Below are 19181 nucleotides of genomic sequence, written 5' to 3'. Positions count from 1 at the left end.
CTCTCAAAATGGTTTAAAACCAGTTTTTCTGCAAACCCCACACTTTGCCTACTGGGCGACCTGGGTGACACTAACATAGGAATACACTCCATAAACTTGGTCCTCGCAGTCTTATGCATCGCAAAGAAAACTATCCTTGTGAACTGGAAAGATAAGAATAATTTGTCTATCCAGCAGTTTAGAAATCTCCTGTTAGATCACATCAGCATTGAGACAATGTCTGCCTCCTCCAGGAACCAATCAGATGACTTTCATTCCCTCTGGTCCCCTGTGACTGGCTACATCACCTAATGTAGGTGGAGGATTGCGGCTTCGCTGGGATGGGGGTGGATATGGGTGGGGGGTCCCTGGTGGCTTCGGGTCTCCGTTTGTCTCCTGGGTGGGGATCTCGGCTGCTCCGCTGCTGGGTCGGCTGGGGGTTCCGGTCTGGGCGGGCGGCATTGGGTGGGCCCCGGGGTGGGACTGCCTCGTGGCGGTGGGGGGTGGCTGCCGGGGTGCCTGGGTCGGTGTCCGTCGGCCCCTGGCCGGGTGGCCGGTCGGGCCCGGGGTGGGCCGGGTGGGGGCCCCGGGCTCTGGGGTGTCGGGTCTCCCCCCTCTCCTGGGGGTGGGGGGTCTGCCGCTGCTGGGGGGGGCTGGGCCCGTCCGGATGTGCCGTGCCGGGGGTTGGTCCGTGCCCTGGTGCTTGGTCGCAGCCCCGGAACCTGGGTGGGGGTGTGTTTGTATATAGGTGGGTGTGTGTGTGTGTGTGTGTGTGTCTGTAGGTATGCGGGTGTGTGGGTGGGTGTAGAGGGATGTGTGTGCTGTATGTGTGTGTGGGTGTGTATGAAGGTCTAGGTGTGTGCGTGTATGTGTGTGTGAGTGGTGTGCGGGTGTGTGTGTGGAGGTCTATGTGGGATGTGTGTGTGGGTGTGTGTGAAGGTGTGTATACTATGAGTGTGTGCACGTGGAGGTCGAGGTGTGTGTGGAGGAGTGAAGGAGTGGGTGGAGGCGTGAGTATGTATGGAGGTGCTTGTGTGTATATGCAGGTATGTATGTGAGTGCGTGTGTAGTGGTGTATGTGTATGGAGGGGTATGAGAGTGTGGGTGTATGTGGGCACCGGTGTGTGTGTTTATAGGTATGTGCGTGAAGTGTGTGTGTGGAGGTATGTGCACGTATTGAGGTGTTGGTGTATAGAGGTGTGTGAGAGGGTGTGTGAGTGGCTGGGGTTAAAAAAAAAAAAAAAAAAAAAAAAGTGTGTGCGTTTGCAGGGGGTTAGGACGTGTCTTCTGGGGGGCGCCCTGGCCGGGTGTTGGGGGCGTGGGCCTGGGGTTCCCTTCCTTTGCCTCGCCCCCCTCCCACTCAGAAAGAGGAAAGTGGCCCCTTGGGCTGGTGGCTGGCCCCTGGGGGGGTTCGTGGCGTGCCTGGGTTGGGGTGCCTGCTCCAAGCCTGTGACGCCCTTCGGGGCCGGCGGGGGACGGGGGCGCCCTAAGCCACTGGCGGGTCGTCTTCCAGGGGGGAGGCTTACTCCCCTCTGGACATACATCTCCTGACCCCTCCCTTCCCCCACTCTTCACTACATACACAGGTAGGGCTGTGGGAGGTGTGCTTGTTGCGCTGGGAGGGGCAGGGGGGTCATCATAGTGGCCCTGTTGCTTCGCCGAGCGGCAGCATGCCTCCCAGCTTTTAATTCCACTTAGTCACTGAGCACAAATAACATTTGCAACATACAAACACGTTTTGGGGGGTGGAACATGCGAGGTCAGGTGGGTGGGACTGCTCAGGTGGCCCCACCCCCTCCTCAATGCAGTTACTGCCCCCCAATTTTAACCCTCTTTTTTTAATTGCAAACAGCACATAATATATTCCATCACTAGTGGGGGAGGGAGGGGGGATGGGGTCTTCAAGCGCCCCTGTCTCCATGGATGGCCCGGGGGCGGGGCGGGCCGGGTGGCCTGTCGCGTTGGCCCGGGGCGTAGGCGGGCTGTCCCGGGGGGTTTTGGCTGCTGGCCCTGGGGGGAAGGTGCTGTTTTGGGGGTGGGGAGTGGGGGGCGGGGGCGGGGTGGGGGGTTGGGGGCCTGGCTCGTGTCTCCTCGCCTCCTGGCTGGGGCTGTCCCCCCGTGGCGTGGGGTGGCGGGAGGATGGTGGTGGGGGGATGGTGTTTGTGTGTGTGTGTGTTGGGGGGGGGGGGTGTGGGTGGGAGAGTGGTGTGGGTGTGGGGGGATGGGTGGTGGAGGGATGGTGTGTGGGAGGGTGGGGTGTGTGGAGGTGGATGCGTGGTGTGTGGGAGGGGGGGTGGTGTGGGTGTGGGAGGATGAATGGTGGAGGGATGATGTATGTGTGGGAGGATGGGGTATGTGTGGGAGAATGTATGGTGCAGGGATGGGGGAGTGTGTGGGAGGATGGATGGTGGAAGGATGGTGTGTGTGCGGGAGGATGGATGGTGTATGGGAGGGAGGATGGTGTGTGTGTGGGGGAGTGGTGTATGTTTGGGAGAGTGGGTGATGGAGGGGTGGTGTGTGTGTGTGGGAGGATGGGGTACGTGAAGGTGGATGTTTGGTGTAGGAGAATGATGTATGTGTGGGAGGATGGGTAGTGGAAGGAAGGTGTGTGTGTGTGTGTGTATGGGAGGTGTGAAGGTGGATGAATGGTGTGTGAGAGGGAGGATGGTGTATGTGTGGGAGGATGAGTGGTGGAGGGATGATGTGTGTGTGGGAGGATGGGATAGGTGTGGGAGAGTGGTGGAAGGATGGTGAGTGTGTGGGAGGAAGGATGGTGTGTGTGTGGAAGGATGGATGGTGGAAGGATGGTGTGTGTGTGTGGGAGGACAGAGTATGTGAGGGTTGAATGGTGTATGCGTGGGAGGATAAATGGAGGAGTGGAAGGAGAGTGTGTGTGTTTGTGTGTGTGTGTGTTGGTCTGGGGGGGGGCAGGACTGGTTCTCGGGGTGTGCGGCTGGGCGCTGGGGTGTGGGGCTGGCCTCTGGTGGTGGCCGGATGGCGTGCTGGCCCTCGGCCTGTGGGGGGGGGGGGGGGGGGGTGTCCCTGCGCTCCTGGGCCCGGGCCCTCTGCCCCGTCTGTCCCGGGCGGCCGGTGCCCGGGGGGGTCGGGGACTGCTGGCCTCGGCCCGCCGGGGCCGGTGCCCTGGGTCCGCGGGGCGGCTCCTGCTGGGGTCTCCTGCTGCTGCCTTCCTGGGCGGGCGAGTGGTCGTCTCTGTGGACCGGTCGGGATCTGTTGCCTGCGGGGGGGCTGGTGGCCTGGGTCTCGGGACCGCTGGCCTGACTCTGGCCTCTGTTCAAGTGAGGTGGCATCTGCATGATCACTCTGCATGGTCACTCCTTCCTGAACGTCTCCACACAGCCTTTGCGTCGCCGTGTGGCCGAGTTCTCCAACACATCCACACAGGTTTCTCTGCGCGTGTTCTTGAATACAGCAGTTTCACTTATATCTATTATCATATTTTGTTTCTTTTTTTAATTATTTCTGTTCTTATTATTATTATTACTCTTACTCTTATTATTATTATTGTTACTATTATCAACTAGTTGTGTAATGACCTACTGGCTAGGATGATCGTAGCTATATATGTTGTAAGTAGTATGGATTACATGGTCTTCTGTATGATGTTTCAAGTCCCCACCCGCACTCCCCACACCCTTTCTGTCCCTCTCTCTCCCCTCCCTCTTCTCTCTACTTTCTTTTCTCTCTCTCTCTCTCTGTCCCCTCCGGTCGAGTCCAGCATTAAGAGTCTGATTTAATAAAGTTTTTCATCAAGAGGGACTTTATACATGTAGTATAAATCCCTGCTTGATAGAGTAAAATTGCCCAGCACCAGACAGCAGCCAGACAATCATTCTGTTTGCAACGATGCTGGACAAGACAGGTTAAAAAAAAAAAACAGTAAAAAGTGTTGCGATATGTTGCCTGGGTTCTCTGTAATCCACTCAGCATCACTTGCTATGTGTGCATCCTCATCAACCCTGTTTGATGTTTTTCAAGTGCAATTTCCTTGTAAACTCTGAGTAGACCTCTCCCTCGACTCCCCCCTCTCACTCCTCCTATCAATAGTTACACTGAAGATTCACTTGTCTGCCATCTCGTGATAGGTTTAAGCAGGTTTAAGTTCTCTTTCTCGCCTGATGTATGTCACGATTTTGCAACTTTGGGACTTAGAGGGTTAATGTTCTAGAATCAATTTCCATGTTTAAATATTGATATTTTAGTAATTTTGGGTAAATATGCTAGGAACTACTTTTTATTCCACCTGCCATAGTCATATGTGAAATAAAGCAGAGTGTAGTGGCCACTTTCTCAGTCCATAGCATCACATGTGGAGCTGAAATACATCAGCGCTGTATGATGTGTGTGGGAGGACGTGGTGGTGTTGCAGCAACACTACAAACCTTAAACATTTCAAATAAATAATAAATAATAAATATGAAATTATGATAAGGGAGATGAGCAAACAATAGAGACACAGGTGCTGCGAGGTTGAGACAGATGTCAGTCTTGGAGTCCTTTGATGCTGCAGGCAGGTATTATCAGGTACTATCAGGTACTAACTACTGTTCCGGTACAGAGGGAGAAAATGTGGAGCTGTGCAGCACAGATGCTAAATTTAGGGAAAGTGACTTTTTTTATCTGTCTGCAAGGTTCAGGTTTTTGTCTTGATGTTCAAACAAGAGTAGTTCTTCTCACTCTTAAAACTAAGGGCTGGGACATTTTTGCTTTTAGCGACACGTCTGCATACATATCATGGCTGCCACGCATTCTTACCGTTCGTTTAGCACGTAGGTTGCTTAAGTTGACGTGAGGTAACATGTCGCGCACACGAGTTGCAATATTGACTTGAACGTTAGTGGCGCTCATACAAACAAGTGCGTGAACACATCCGAAGTAAACATTATGGCGGATAGTTTTGAAGACCGTGTCTCAGACTTCTGGTATCAGTATGATTTTTATCCTCTCCATTGCATAGTGATAAACACTCGTGCCTTAACAGTTGGCAAAAAATTGGAAGCTTTGGGGGTTGATAACCCAGAAATATAATGTGACAGATAGATTGACTTTTTTACTATTTCATAGTCCAAGTGCTGTGTACCCCCTCCTTGCAGTGACCTCGCATTTTTGTGATGGCATGCTTCCGTCATTTGAAGCAAGTATATACACAAACATAGCGGAACATTGCATCCACAGCAAGTATATCCCGGCCCTAAGGCATCCTGCTTTGCTAAGTAAAGTAGTAAGAAATATTATTATAAAATAAGTAAATGCTACAATAATTATTGGCTGCATGAGTTCAGTTTGGAGTGATGTGCATAACTGATAGCAGATCACATCAGTTCAACAGGCCTAGATTTAGTGGGTAAGCTTTACAGAAGCTGGGTGTCATTAAATAGCCAGTAAAACAGCCATTATGGTGTTTTAAAAAAATGAAAAAATAAATAAATAAAATAAAGGATTGGGCAGATAGATGATACCACCAATCGTTCATTTGTTTAGATTGTTGTTGTCATGGTTTGGTTTTGGTTTGTCATGTTTAGTTTGGTTGTGATCTTGGTTTAGTTTCTATGGTTTTTACGTTTGGTCATGTTTCCAGTTTTTGTTCTTGGTTTTGGTGATCAGGGTTTGGTTTTGTGTTTCTTTGGGTCTGTTCGTTAGTGCACCTGTCTGATTGCTTATTCAAGTCACCTGTGTTAAATTTGTCAGTCTGTATTTAAGTCCTGGGTTTTCAGTTGCTCCCTGTCAGATCCTTATGGTTTATCCCTGTTGTGTTTGGTTAACTTCCTGTCGTGTTCAGTTCCCGTTCTGCCTCCTGCCTGATCTGCCTGCATTTTGGGTCCTCACCTCCGCCAACACACGTAACAGTTGTTTTAAATATGTAGGTGATGACAAACATATGCAATTATTGTGGCATTGATTTTTTCATTAATGCATTTTACTGATATTTTTTGGTAATTTGAGTCACAAAGTATTCTGTAAAAATGTAAACTATCAGTTTGCTGCTTTGAAAGGGTTTTTCCAAACACATTAAGTTTTTGTACAAAGTATCGGACCGGTATCACCGATACTGGCTTGAATTTTACTTGGTATCGGATCAAAAAGAAAATCAGTAGTATCATACATCACTAGTATTGGTGTCTCCTTATTTTCACAGCAGGATTAACAGCCTTATCTCACCTCCTGTACATCTTCATTGTTGGCTTTTAAATCCCTTCATTCTTCAATTTCAAAGAAACTGGACTAATCTTGTAGACAGTTAAGATCCTTCGATGGCAATTTCTAAGTATTTATTTGTTGACATCACAGCCAGATAAATACTACATTCACTTGGCAAATGTGTCATTTCTATTTTAACAAATCTACTATTCATTATTCCTGTTTTCGCTCTGTTATCATCAACAGAATTTCTAAGCAGTAGTTTGTATGCAGTCTGGCAGTTAATTTATTAATGCCTCATAGCTTAAAAAGATCAGCTTATATTTAGTTTTTGTTTTTTGTTTTTTTTATGTAATCAGATCTTTATTTGTATGGCACTAATTCACAATAAAGTCATCTAAAGGCACTTTTAGGGAGTCAAATCCAGTTTGAATCCAATTAAATCCTATTAACCATAATCCACTTGCAATCCAAATAAACAGAATTGTTTTTTTAATTTACATCACTAACTGACACCAGCGTTGTCAGACTTCTTATACCAGGACACAGAGGTTTGATCGAGTTATTTGAGGGATAAGGTGATATAATAACAGAAGGGACTGAATATAGTATATGTTGTATAAATGTGTAAAATGAGATTATGCAGTTTCATGGAAATTTCACACACACTGGTGTGCATTGGCTGCCACGTTTCCATCAGTCTGCCCCAGGATAGCTGTTGCTACACATGTACCATCACCAAGTTTAAATGATGAATGGATTCACTGTAAAGTGCTTTGGGTGCATTGAAGAGTGTCTAAGATCAAAAACAAAGAGAAAGCATAGCATTGGTTGGGCCTAACACAGATGGAAATGACACAGGAACTCACGACCAGCAAGCCTGAAAATATTGCTTTGATTTTGTCTTAAAAATGCTAAATTATACCACCACACACAGCTTTTGTTTCAAGCACAAGTATTGCTGTCAACAGTTAAGTATCGAAATTTACAATATCAAGGCTAAATTATGCTTTGTTCTGTTACAAGTAAGAGTCAGTCAGCAAAATATAAGCTTATACCTTGTGAAGATTAATTCATTTTCAGGTGATGTTTGAACCAGGGCCATGCAAAAATGTGGATACCTGGGGTCAGAGTTTCTGCAGTTAGCCTTGAATGAAAACCAATAGAAATACATCTTAACTTGGGAAGAAATGTGTTTTATAAAGATATAAAATCAAAAAGAAGCTACTGCAATTTTCAGTGTGTTATAAGTCTCATGGAGGAAGAAAAAAATGGCCAAACCTCCAGCCTGCAGTGGAAATGGATGGCCGAACTGACCTGCATGTCTCTGCTTCACCTGCATCAGTGAAGCCGGATCCCTCACAGCTAAAATATGTCAGACTTATTCAGGCATATCCCTCACACCACCTCCCTTGTTTAAACACTGCAGGCAGCAAGAAAATACAAGGACACCTTCATCCTCTTGGGATATACAAACCAAATGTCCATTTGCTCCTAGCCTCTGCAGCTGCGACTTCTCTCCAGTGTTGGGCCATGTGTGCTGAGCACACAAAGTTATGAGTTTAAGACGTCTGTACCCGCACAGTTAGGTTAGCCTGTTATGTAATGTTTACTAGTCATCACTGGGTAGCTAAATCATATAAATGATGTATCCTCCTTTAAACATAACTAATGCACCTACAACTCAATGCAGGCTGAGAGAAGGGCAGGAAAATTAGAGGATTGTTTGTCTAATATGTATTCCACTGTCCTACAGGTCTTAGATGTTTCCCTACTGTTTCCCTACTTTCAGTTCAATAAAGAAAATGTTCGCATCATAAGAATTAATGACACATGAATACCAGATACAATACTTAATGCAAACCAGCTACAAAGACATAGAAATTAAAAATGCAGATCAAACTTGCTCTCATCTATTAAGCAGACAAATATAACACAGACTTCTGACATTTTTTAATCTTAGCACTATTATTTTAGCAACATTGCTCTTTTGAAACATGCTGCTGTCATTAAATGTAAACCGAGTGACATGTCTGTGCATTTCATGTCTTTAATGTTGTATAGATTTGTAAATTATTTATATATTGGTTTTTATTTTTTACTTTTCACTCATCATCCAAACAATTTTCACTCTTGGGGTTGTAATTTTTAACTTTTGTATGTGACTGTTTTATATGATACCAATAAAGGCATGTTACCATTTCAAAGTCAGATATAAGTGTATAACTTTCTTTTCCCACCCTTTATTTGTTTGGATCCCAGAAAATCTAATATTTTTAAATATGCATTTTAGATACTTTGTTATAAAAATGTGATGTTTGGCTATGCCTCAACATTTAGCACATTTAAGTATTGGATTGTCTTATCTGTCGATACGTTTTATGTGACACCACTGTTGCCAACTCCTCAATAAGAAAAGTAGCTCTTGGCTGTCCTAAAAGTAGCTAAATGACATCATCATCTGATCTGCATAATAGCCTAGTATAGTTGTAATGCAGGGGTGTCTAGCTCCAGTCCTCGAGGGCCACAATCCTGCAGGTTTTCGATGTGTCCCTGCTCCAAAACTACCTGACTCAAAGCAATGAGTCATTGTGCAAAACTCAATAAGCTGCTGGATCTATTTAATTCGAGTCAGGTGTGTTGAAACAGGAAACACTGAAAACCTGCAGGACAGTGGCCCTCGAGGACCGACTTTGGACACCCCTGCTGTAATAGATGCTACTGTGCAGAGAGATGTCGTGCGAAAGTAAAAAAAAAAATTATGAAAAGACAACCTAAACAATTTTTAAAAGGCAAAAATAATAAAATGAAATTCTTCGGTCAATAATTTCTTTGTTTTTTAGGTTAAGTGTAATTTGTTTTTTAATTAGGTGTCTGCAACATCACAACGCTTTTAACTTTTTAAATATTTTGTCTACACTCTTCATTAATAGACATTACTATCTGACAGTAAGCCAGCACAGGACCATCCAGCAGCAGCTTTGCACGTTTTATTTTCAGTTTGGTAATGAAAGAGGTGAACATCTGCTCTGAATGCAGCTGGGAGCTGCTGCTGCATGAGGACCAGGCCTCGTCTGATTGCTTTTTGACAGGGGAGGGGTCTGCACATTACCCACTCATCATTAAGAAGAATAAATTACGTTCATATATGTCAGTCTCCAAAAGTCTGCTACCAGAAATAGTTGCTAGATTTGTCGCTTGACGCTTTTTGAAAAAAGTCGCTAGAGGGGTCTGAAAACTCACTAAATATAGCAACTAAGTTGCTACGTTGGCCACACTGTGTGACACCAGCTAAAATAAAAATTATTACCACAAAACTTCTCCCCATCAAGTAGAACTGTGGAGCTGTCATTGTTTGATGCAAACAAAATGCAAATATTAATAATTGAGTACAAACATATTTCATATATATTGATGGCAGGTAGAGCTTGTCAAAGCATATTTTGTTAATGCACAACTCAAAATACACATTTTAATGTTTAGTACCATCCCATAATATTGCTTCAGTTTCATTCTAGGTGTTTAGATAAGAGCCCAATTTGACATATTTGATACATACACTTTCTGAGACATTTTGCATCACTTCATGGTAAAAACTATGCTCAAAGTCCTGTTAAACAAAATCTGATACTTGACTTCTGCCCCTAAACAGACACCAGGAAGCACAAAACCACACAGTAATAATTTTGACATATTACATGGTAATAAATCGTTAATATCCCCCATAATTTCTTTTGTTAAATATTTTGTTATATTTCATTAAAAGGTTAACTGTCACATTCATGACTGTGTTACATTGAATTTCCCTTTCCTCTTTCTTTTTCTTTCTTTCTTTCTTTCTTTCTTTCTTTCTTTCTTTCTTTCTTTCTTTCTTTCTTTCTTTAGTGTAAGCATAATACTGCAGCTATTCTTCCTGGGTTCCGTCATATATAATAATCATTCATAAAATGAGAAAAATCATAAAAAACAGCAAGTAATATAAAGACATACTATGATGATTAGAAGGCTCCAGCTTCCTTGTGACCTTTATTTGGACTAAGTGATATAGAAAATGAATGAATGAATGAATGAATGATAATGATGAGGTGCTATATTAATAAACAGGTATGCATACACAATATCAGTATATAATAATAATAACAACAACAACAACAACAATAATAATAACAACCAGCAGCTTTGGAAATATTTTAGCATCATGCATGGCACTAGCATCAGTACACTAACTTACAAAATAATGATTTTTATAATAACGATATGATGATAACAACAAAGCTAAAAACAAAATATTATAGAGCCTAACAGCAAATTATAATAATATACTATTTTGTAATATTACAGTGACACAATATGATTATGGTGACATATGTTTTTTTTTTTTTTTTTTTTTTTTCATACACAGTGAAATAGCACAAGGCATGTTTAGAATGCCACTTGGAACACTATTCTCTGCTCCTTTGACATTGTACAGCTAAGCCTCATTACCCACTGACTCAGGTGAAATGTCCAGGGGGATGGGGTGCTCCAAAAGATTAAGACAACCAACTTCACAGATCAGTGATGGCAATAAAGTGAGTTTCAGTATTAATCTTGTTACATTGTATTGTCCTGCTGGGAAAACCTGTGCATTGACACAGATGTTACTTTGACATTTTTGAGCTACCAAAACATTTTTAATGAGTAGTCACACCTGCTTCGTATGGGAATGGCACTTCAAACACTGGACAAAATGGATCTGGCATAAACTGCCAAGAGTTTAAAACACAAGGTAAAGAGTGTGAGGGGTCCATGCAGCCTCTAGACTGAAGACACTGTTCTGCTAAAATATGTGGGTAGAAAACCAGAGATCCTATCAACAATATATATGGTCTAAATGACCATGCTAAAATCCTTGTATCAGGTATTCCTGGAAATAATCAAGTGTTCTTTGTGCATGCCCTGACTGGTCTGTACTTTTTATTTTATTTTACTTTTCATATGTCAGGATGATTTTATTCGCCACAAGGTAGGTGTTCATATTGTGTCATGGCTGACTGACATGTTGTATAAGATTTCACAGTTTAATGGATACAGTATTATGTCAGAGGGAAAGGAGACTGAGTAAAATGTCTATAGACCAGTGAGACTTGATTGTGTAATGCCACAGATTTGAGAATGGGAAAATGTTAAATTCTGCAGCATTTAAAACCCCCAAAAGCACAGCTGCCTTAACAAGTCGACAATCAAGTGAGTTTGTGACTCTGACCTGTGGCTGATATTGCTGCAGCAGATATGTGCCTGTTCATGCAGAAGGTTGAGGTTTGGATTCAGCAGCGCAGATTTCAAATAACCTTTAAAACATTTCATCTCAGCAATCAACAGAGTGCAACACAAAGAGCTGTTTCTCACTGTAATGAAGTAACATTGTGGATCCTTTCACTGACCTTCTGGCATTCTTTGGATATAGATTTCAAGGGGACAGAAAAGCAGTTTCATTTTTCACCTGACACAATAGCTGATTGTTTTATTCAAGGACTGGGATATCTTTAAACACAACAAAAGACTTGGAAAACTGATTCAAGGGCCCAAGGTCACACACATACACTCTGGTTACTTGAACTGCATTTCCTTTGAATGTTTTTCTATTGTAGGTTTCACTATTACTTTATAAAAATCTGTGTACATCTTCTTTAATTTGTAAAAGTCAAGTAATTATTTTTGCTCCCCTTGTGGCTCCGGGACTTCTTGTTGGACATAGTGGTGCTGGTTGTGGGTTTAACTCAACTGCTGCAGATCATCTGCCTGTGCCTACATATGCTACAATTATTATCTCATTGCTGCCTTACCTGAGTGGGACAACATCGGTCAAATCTAAATTTTTGTCCTGTTTTTGAGAAGTATTGATTTTTGTGAATCATTTTATAGAAAGCCCTGTCAAGACTAGAGGAAGCTGTACATGCACCAGACTAAGCTGAGCCTGTTTTACCACTGCACCAACCCTGCTTTGCCTCAGTCACAATCTGTCTGTTTTGGAGGAATTGTTACTAAATGTGGAAGTTATTTTCAGGATTTTGTTTAGCCACAGCCAGTCATGTAGTAAATTCACTTAGTTTCTTGGATTTTCTAGATCTCCTGCTGTGTTTAATATCAACTGTCCGTTCGCAGATAAGGATTGTTTTGAGCTTGGTTTCTTCGAAAAGATCTTTACAATTAAGATTTTTGTTTTGTTTTGTTTTTTTTTTCTTTTTCTTTCTGTTGTCATTGTCCCTTCCTTGATTCAACATCCCCTACAGCTAGGTATAACACATGTATGCTCTCAAGCACAAAACTTGTTATATTTTCTTAATGTTCTTGTTTAAATATCAAACCAGAATAGTTACTAATAGTCAGGCAATTTTGACAGTTTTACCTTCAGGTATTGATAGCTTCACTCCTTATAATTATATTCACAAAAAAATGGCTCAATACAGTTTAAAAAAAAAAAAAAAAAAAAAAAAAAACCTTCTGCATGCAACATAAATGGACATTAGTCCTTGGGAAGTTGCATTGGCCTGCAGTGGCAGTTCTTACTGGAAAGAAATCTGTGACTTGATGCTTAATGTATCTAAATAAAAGTCATTTCATTTTTAGATGAATTGACGTCTTACCAGTTTCTCATTAATCACCTAATAGTTCAAACTTAGACCTTTACTTGCATTAAGTTTTACTGTGGGGTACTATTCACATTTAAGGGTAATTGTACAATGGCATTGTGATAAATTTAGGATGGAGTTCACTAAAACAGAGTGAATATCTGTGGGAACATCAGTTAAAAGAAGCATACATCTGCATTTTGTAACACATAAAGAAGACAACATATTTAAAAAATAATCATGGGAAATGTATGGGTATATTCTAAACTGAGAGGGTGGGTGGTGATGGGCGTGGCTCTGGCTCATCTGTAGGGAGGAAGGATTAAGCTGGGAGCAATGGCGGGTTACACAGGTCATGATTACTCATGCAGTACAGCTGCACCAATCTGTCTCACCTGCCGCTTCTCACTGAACCACAGCTTCACTCTTCCTCCCCATAGACAAGCCAGAGCCACACCCACTACCACAGTGTGTCTTGATAAGATGTGTCCCTAAGGCCTGGTACACACATCAGAATTTTTTTAAATCTGATTAGATTTTTTATCTGTTCCATTCCTCACACATAAAAAAATCAGGCATTTAACAGTTTTGATTATACTGTGTGTGATGTGCACCGATAATTTCATCATAGAACAACACAAAGACAATGATGCTGTCCCGCAACCTATCTAGAATCTAATTCTCCGAGCTAGATATCTTGTATGATCAAACGTGATCTAACAAAAACAAAGAAGAAAAATAGCAACAACCGGAAACATTCAGCATGGAAGAAGATGTACAAGACAAGGGAATGATGGTGGTCTTGCAACTATTATTAATAGAAAAATCCAGAACTGAAAAAACATCAGACTAAAGACAGCGTGAACACAGACTTTATATCCTTCCTTGTTTCCCAGTCAGCTCACTCTCTGATTGGCAACATTGCGCTTCACGTCAAAATCCAGAGAATCACAACTCACGAGTTGTCGGCTTTCCAAACAGATGTCAAGACTTTTGGTCGTAAATATTGAACATGTTTAAAATTTCCATATATTGGCTACAACCCGTCTTAGAGCCGATTGTAGGATGAATTCGCTCTTAACCTCAGACCAAATGATAAATTGATAGGAAAATCTTATAACTTGTGATAATTGGCCATTTGTTGTCCTTGGTCGGGAAGGGGCAAAATCGGGACAAAACAGTCCGATAATCTTTATGTGTGTACTTAGCCTTAGAGTAGGTATAGCTATAATTCTTAGTGATGGGCAGGTGAAGCTTCCCAAAGCATTTAGCTTTGAAGGTTTTCATCAAATGGGCTCATTCAAGGGCAAAGCTTCTTGATGTTTCATTTGCTCTATAAAGCTGTTTAGTGGACAAAGGTTTTCACAGTTCCGTCTCACTGAAAGCTCAGCTCATCTAAAGCAGTTTGCAGAGTTTACTGGTTTAAACATCTCACACTGACACTGATAATTCCTTCTGCCACTTACCTGGTTAACAAAGTCGCCAATAAACTAAAGACTATTTCCTGGCACATTTCTTTGTAAGCATTGGGGTGCATGTGGTAGTGTGATCAGAACGGGCTTGACATTATTGTTGTCAATGAAAAGGGGGCCCTGCAGAAAAAGTTTGGGAATGACTGCACTAGATGATGAGCGAGCTCCAAACGCAGGGTACCTTGCATGTTACTGCTCATTACAATTACAATTCCGTGCAAAATTGTGAACCGCTTTATCACCTGGTCATGTAGTACAATCCGCTGGCTTTACACGTCATCATCTATGTCATTAAATCACACCCCGAAAGACACTTCATGCTAGCTCTCTGGACCACAGTGTCAGATCAAGTGGCAGACTACTGGCTGACAAACAGACAGAGTGGGTGAAATTGCCTGGATGGAAAGGAAAGTGACATAATGTGTGCAGGACGTCAGGGACCTATGCACCTATGCAAGAGGCTGCCCTTCTGTGTTCTTTTGTGGAATCGTTGCTTCATGGTGCTGTATATAACCTCTGTAAGATGGGAAGTAGGGATGGGCATATCAAAACTGTAGTTTTAAAATCTTCCAGTGTAAATATAGGAAATAGTATATATATATATATATATATATATATATATATATACTATCGTTCAAAAGTTTGGGGTCACTTTGCCATGGGATTCAATAGGGAAGTGACCCCAAACTTTTGAACGGTAGTGTGTGTATATATATATATATATATATATATATATATATATATATATATATATATATATATATATACATATATATATATATATTTTGTCTTTTATTTTTTATTTTTCATTTTTTAAGTGTGATTCAATGCAATATACTTGATTATATTTTGATGACATTTATTTCAAGCTTTTATGTTTGAGTTTTTTCCTATTTGAAATTGCTGATGCAATAAAGATGTAATTAGGCTCTTTAAAAGGGCCAAAAATGATCAGCATCAGTATTAATGAAGAAGTACGATAAGCAAATGGTATCATTTTGACAGTAAAATATTTTGGTGTTCCCTAATGGGAATTGGTCTGTGTCAGGTGACGTAAAGCTCGGGATATCTGCAGTGTAACGTGGGTTGAATCGCCGTTTTGTTTGGTTACTCATAAACAAATGGGACACTCTTGTTATGTGAAAGGCTGCCGTACCAAGTCACACAACTTTAATGGTAGAAAAGTTAGCCAGTTGCTGTCCATAGCTTCTTTTCCTTTTGTTTGTTTGTTTGCTTTGTGTGTGCATATACATGTGTGTGAGCAAACCGTTTAAGGCTATTAAGTGCGAATCCAAAACATTGCTGATTTGCATGGACTCTCATAAAACAATAAATTCTTCTAGTGAAATATTAAGTCAAAATCACCCCGTTAGTCAAAATGGTGTCAGATTAATTAAGCTACCTGATCAATGTGATGATAATACTTTTATTAGTGCATATTAGGTCTAGTATTCCTATCCAGCTCCATGGCTTTGACAGACAGACCAATGGCCAAAAGCCAACTCAACATTTCAAAATGGCTGTTCACGACTCACAGTAACTATGCCAACGTCTTATAAAAAGCCTATGAATGCAACAGAGCTAAAAAGTGGATCATTTTACGCTGTTGCTTCCCGACACTCCTGTTTACCCTTGATGGTATTTCCTAAGTCTGAAAACCTAATATGCTCCCTCCTTTTTGCTCTTGTGTGTCTGTTGAAGGTATTGGAAACTTTCGTCACAGGAAACCTCAAACCATTATAAAAATGTGTGGAATTCTGAAGACTGAGCTCAGGTCACTTGCTATACATCTTTCCTTTCCTGCAACGTCTGTCTTCTCTCTCATCTCCATCCCTTTTCTTAAGTTCTTTCTCTTCCCTGGTTCATTTTCCCAGACTGGTGAGCTCCTCAAGGGCTTCTGACATGCTGTGACTCATTTGTCATGGCATTTCTGATGCAATCAGCCCAACTTGTCTTTTGTAAGCAACAGCAAAAGAAAACACAAGGGGTTTAACTGTCACAGCTGATTGGTTTGTGAAAGGTGACTGAATGCTGTGATAGAACATTTTAGTCTGTGCAATAAAACAATATCACAATGGTTTCACTGTTGTTTTTGCAAGGGAATAATGAATTTATGATTGCCCGATTATTTTAATGAGTTGCAGCTAAGGACTGGACAGCTGTGGTGATGTTGATGTGTAGCCATTAAGAGTCACTTTGTTAATCAAACCAACGTTCTTCAGACCTGGATTTGCACTTCAAAGTCAAAGTCAATAACACCTCATGATTAATCTACAATCAGTTAAAGTACTGAATGCAAAGAAGCTGTTTTACAAAGGTGGGTTATCAACTCCTTTACCTCACCTGGAAAATATTTTTAAAAATTACAAGCTCTTTGTTCATATTTTGGAAAAAAAAAAAAAAAAAAAAAAAAAACTTTAGGGGTGTTTATTTATATACATAAAAATAATTAGAGCTGTAGATTAATCATAGTTTATTAGAAATTAATGTCAGAAATAGAATATCATGTCAGAATGTAAGTGGCTAGCTTGTGGCCTCATGACATGTAAATGATAAACATAAAAATACAGCCTCAACAAATGCATGGTTGACTTTGAGACAGAGATGTTTTGACGAAACAAAAACCTTTGTGTGCAAATGACAGTGTTTTAATTGATTCCTTGTTTTTATAATTCCTAAACTTCCCGTCTAAATGGCAGATTAGTTTTGTATTTATTTTTCCACCCGCTCTGGTCTCAATCAAACATAACATCGATGCAACAATTCTTCTACTTTTTTTTTCTTGGTGGTGGGTACGCAGTAATTTGGTGTGGTCAAAGTCAAAGCCTAACTGAGACTTTCCTAAGCAGAGGTAAAAAAAAAAACATCTCAACCACAGTAAGCAACCATATGTGTTCCTTTTGAGCCCATTACATCAGGAAAAACAGTTCATCAGTGCTTTGGGATTGTATGCTTCATTAAGTGAGATGTGACAAGATGGAGGATCAAACATAAACAGCTTACTGACAATTAGTATTGTCCATGCTTTCTCTGTCTCTGCATCTGTCACCATGAACTCAAGAAGCAGACAAATCACTCAATAAAAAAATACATAGTTAAATTTGTCCTAATTAATTGGTGGAGTCATTTGTTAAAAGGGCATCCTTGTTACGCTGATGAATAAGGAGAAGCAATGCAGCATTTTGTGGTATAAAATCCACTCAATGTTGTGTCTAATGCAAGAAAGTAAGAGTGAGTTATCTGCTTTAAACCTAATCCTCTACCTGTAAGGAAAGTTTTGTGTTTCTGGCTGTCATTTTATGGGCATTAGGGTAAATAATTTACAGAGCGCATGAAGATGCACAAACTGTTCCAATGGTGTTTCCATCAGGTGTAAACACTACCATGGTCTATGTCATTAAGATGGAGTGAGGATATTTGTGAAACTGGAGCATTAATCACTGTGCCACTGTTGGCTTATCGACTAATTGGTTTGTGAAATGTTGAACAGCAGCAGGAAAACAGTAAGGAGGAAGGTTGGCTGTGGACAGAAGATTAAGCTTTGTGTTTACATGCGTTGTGACAGAACCTGTTTGATGCATGATCAATTTTAATAATTTGAGCGCTGCAATTAAAAAAAAAAAAAAATCCTTGTGATTTTATGTTTCCATATGATATTAAGTTTCTTGTGAAGTGTTAACCCCAGCAACTTGAGGATCGTCAAATGAAAATCCAGACGATCTTAGAAAACTCATTTCTGGTGTTTCCTAACAAAAACATTGCAGAGATTCTCAAACTACATTTTCCCCTGCAGTAAAAGCAGAATGTCACCAACAATTTAACCATCATTGTGTAACCCAGTGAAAGACTGCATTATATATGAACCGGTAAAAGGTGGCAGTTAATCAACCATCCATAAGAAAGAGATGTGTCTGTACTCAGCATAAGTGATCAGAGGAATGTCTAAGAACAAGTCTCTACTCTACAATGGGACATAAATCTGTTTGTCTGGTCAGATTGTGGGGACTTTCCTTCCTTTAAGGTATAATAAAGTAATCATAGATTAAGGGAACATTTAAACTTACTTGAGCAATTATGGTTTTTGTTTGAATTGTTCAAGATTTAACCCATAAGAGCCTGACGTGACATATTTGTCACATACAGTATCTGAGACGTTTTGCTCCAATTTATGGTATAAACTTTGCTTAAAATCCATTTGAACACAATCTGATCCCCTAATAGAAACCCAGAAGCAGAGAACCACATTATAATCTTTTTAAACTATTACATGGTAATAAATGGTAGATACCCCCCCCCCCCCCCCAAAAAAAAAATGTTAACTTTTTTGTAACATTTTGTTAAAGGGCCAAATAAAGATCTCATATTTAAAAATTTGGACTTTTCTTACCTGTTCCATTCCATAAGTGAGCTCCAGAGCTCTAATGTTTCATCCAAAGTTTAGAGTGTGATTTCACCTCTTGGTAACATGGCCACGTTTATAACGGACCAACACTAATAGAAACTAACACGGGTAACACAATTGTTTCATTTATTCCACCGATATTTTATTCATCCTCCACTAGAGCCTCAATTTTTTCCTCATGTTTTTATACTGCAAGAGTGGACTGAATGGGTGGCAACAATAGGAAAATGCCAGTATTCTGAGGGTAATAGCTCACAGCAACATATTGGGGGAAAAAAATGAACTATTTCATTTTTAGAACTGTGATTTTAGTTAAAAAATTTGAATTATGGACTATGGACTGAACTTCATTTTAAAATGTGTGAACTGAACTTTAAACTAGTTCATGTAGAAAATGAACTTTCCCAACAATGCACAGAAGTGTATGTAATGTGTGTGTACAAACATTCCCATGCAACGTATGGGCTTTATCAACTTGTACTTGTGCATAGGAAAATGTGTACGTTTAAGTACCTATTCTTACCACGCGTAAGCACAAAACCTAGTGGTATAACAGTGAAA

Source organism: Melanotaenia boesemani, chromosome 9 (assembly GCF_017639745.1).
Source record: "Melanotaenia boesemani isolate fMelBoe1 chromosome 9, fMelBoe1.pri, whole genome shotgun sequence".
NCBI classification, from domain to species: Eukaryota; Metazoa; Chordata; class Actinopteri; order Atheriniformes; family Melanotaeniidae; genus Melanotaenia; species Melanotaenia boesemani.
This window is presented reverse-complemented; position numbering follows the sequence as displayed.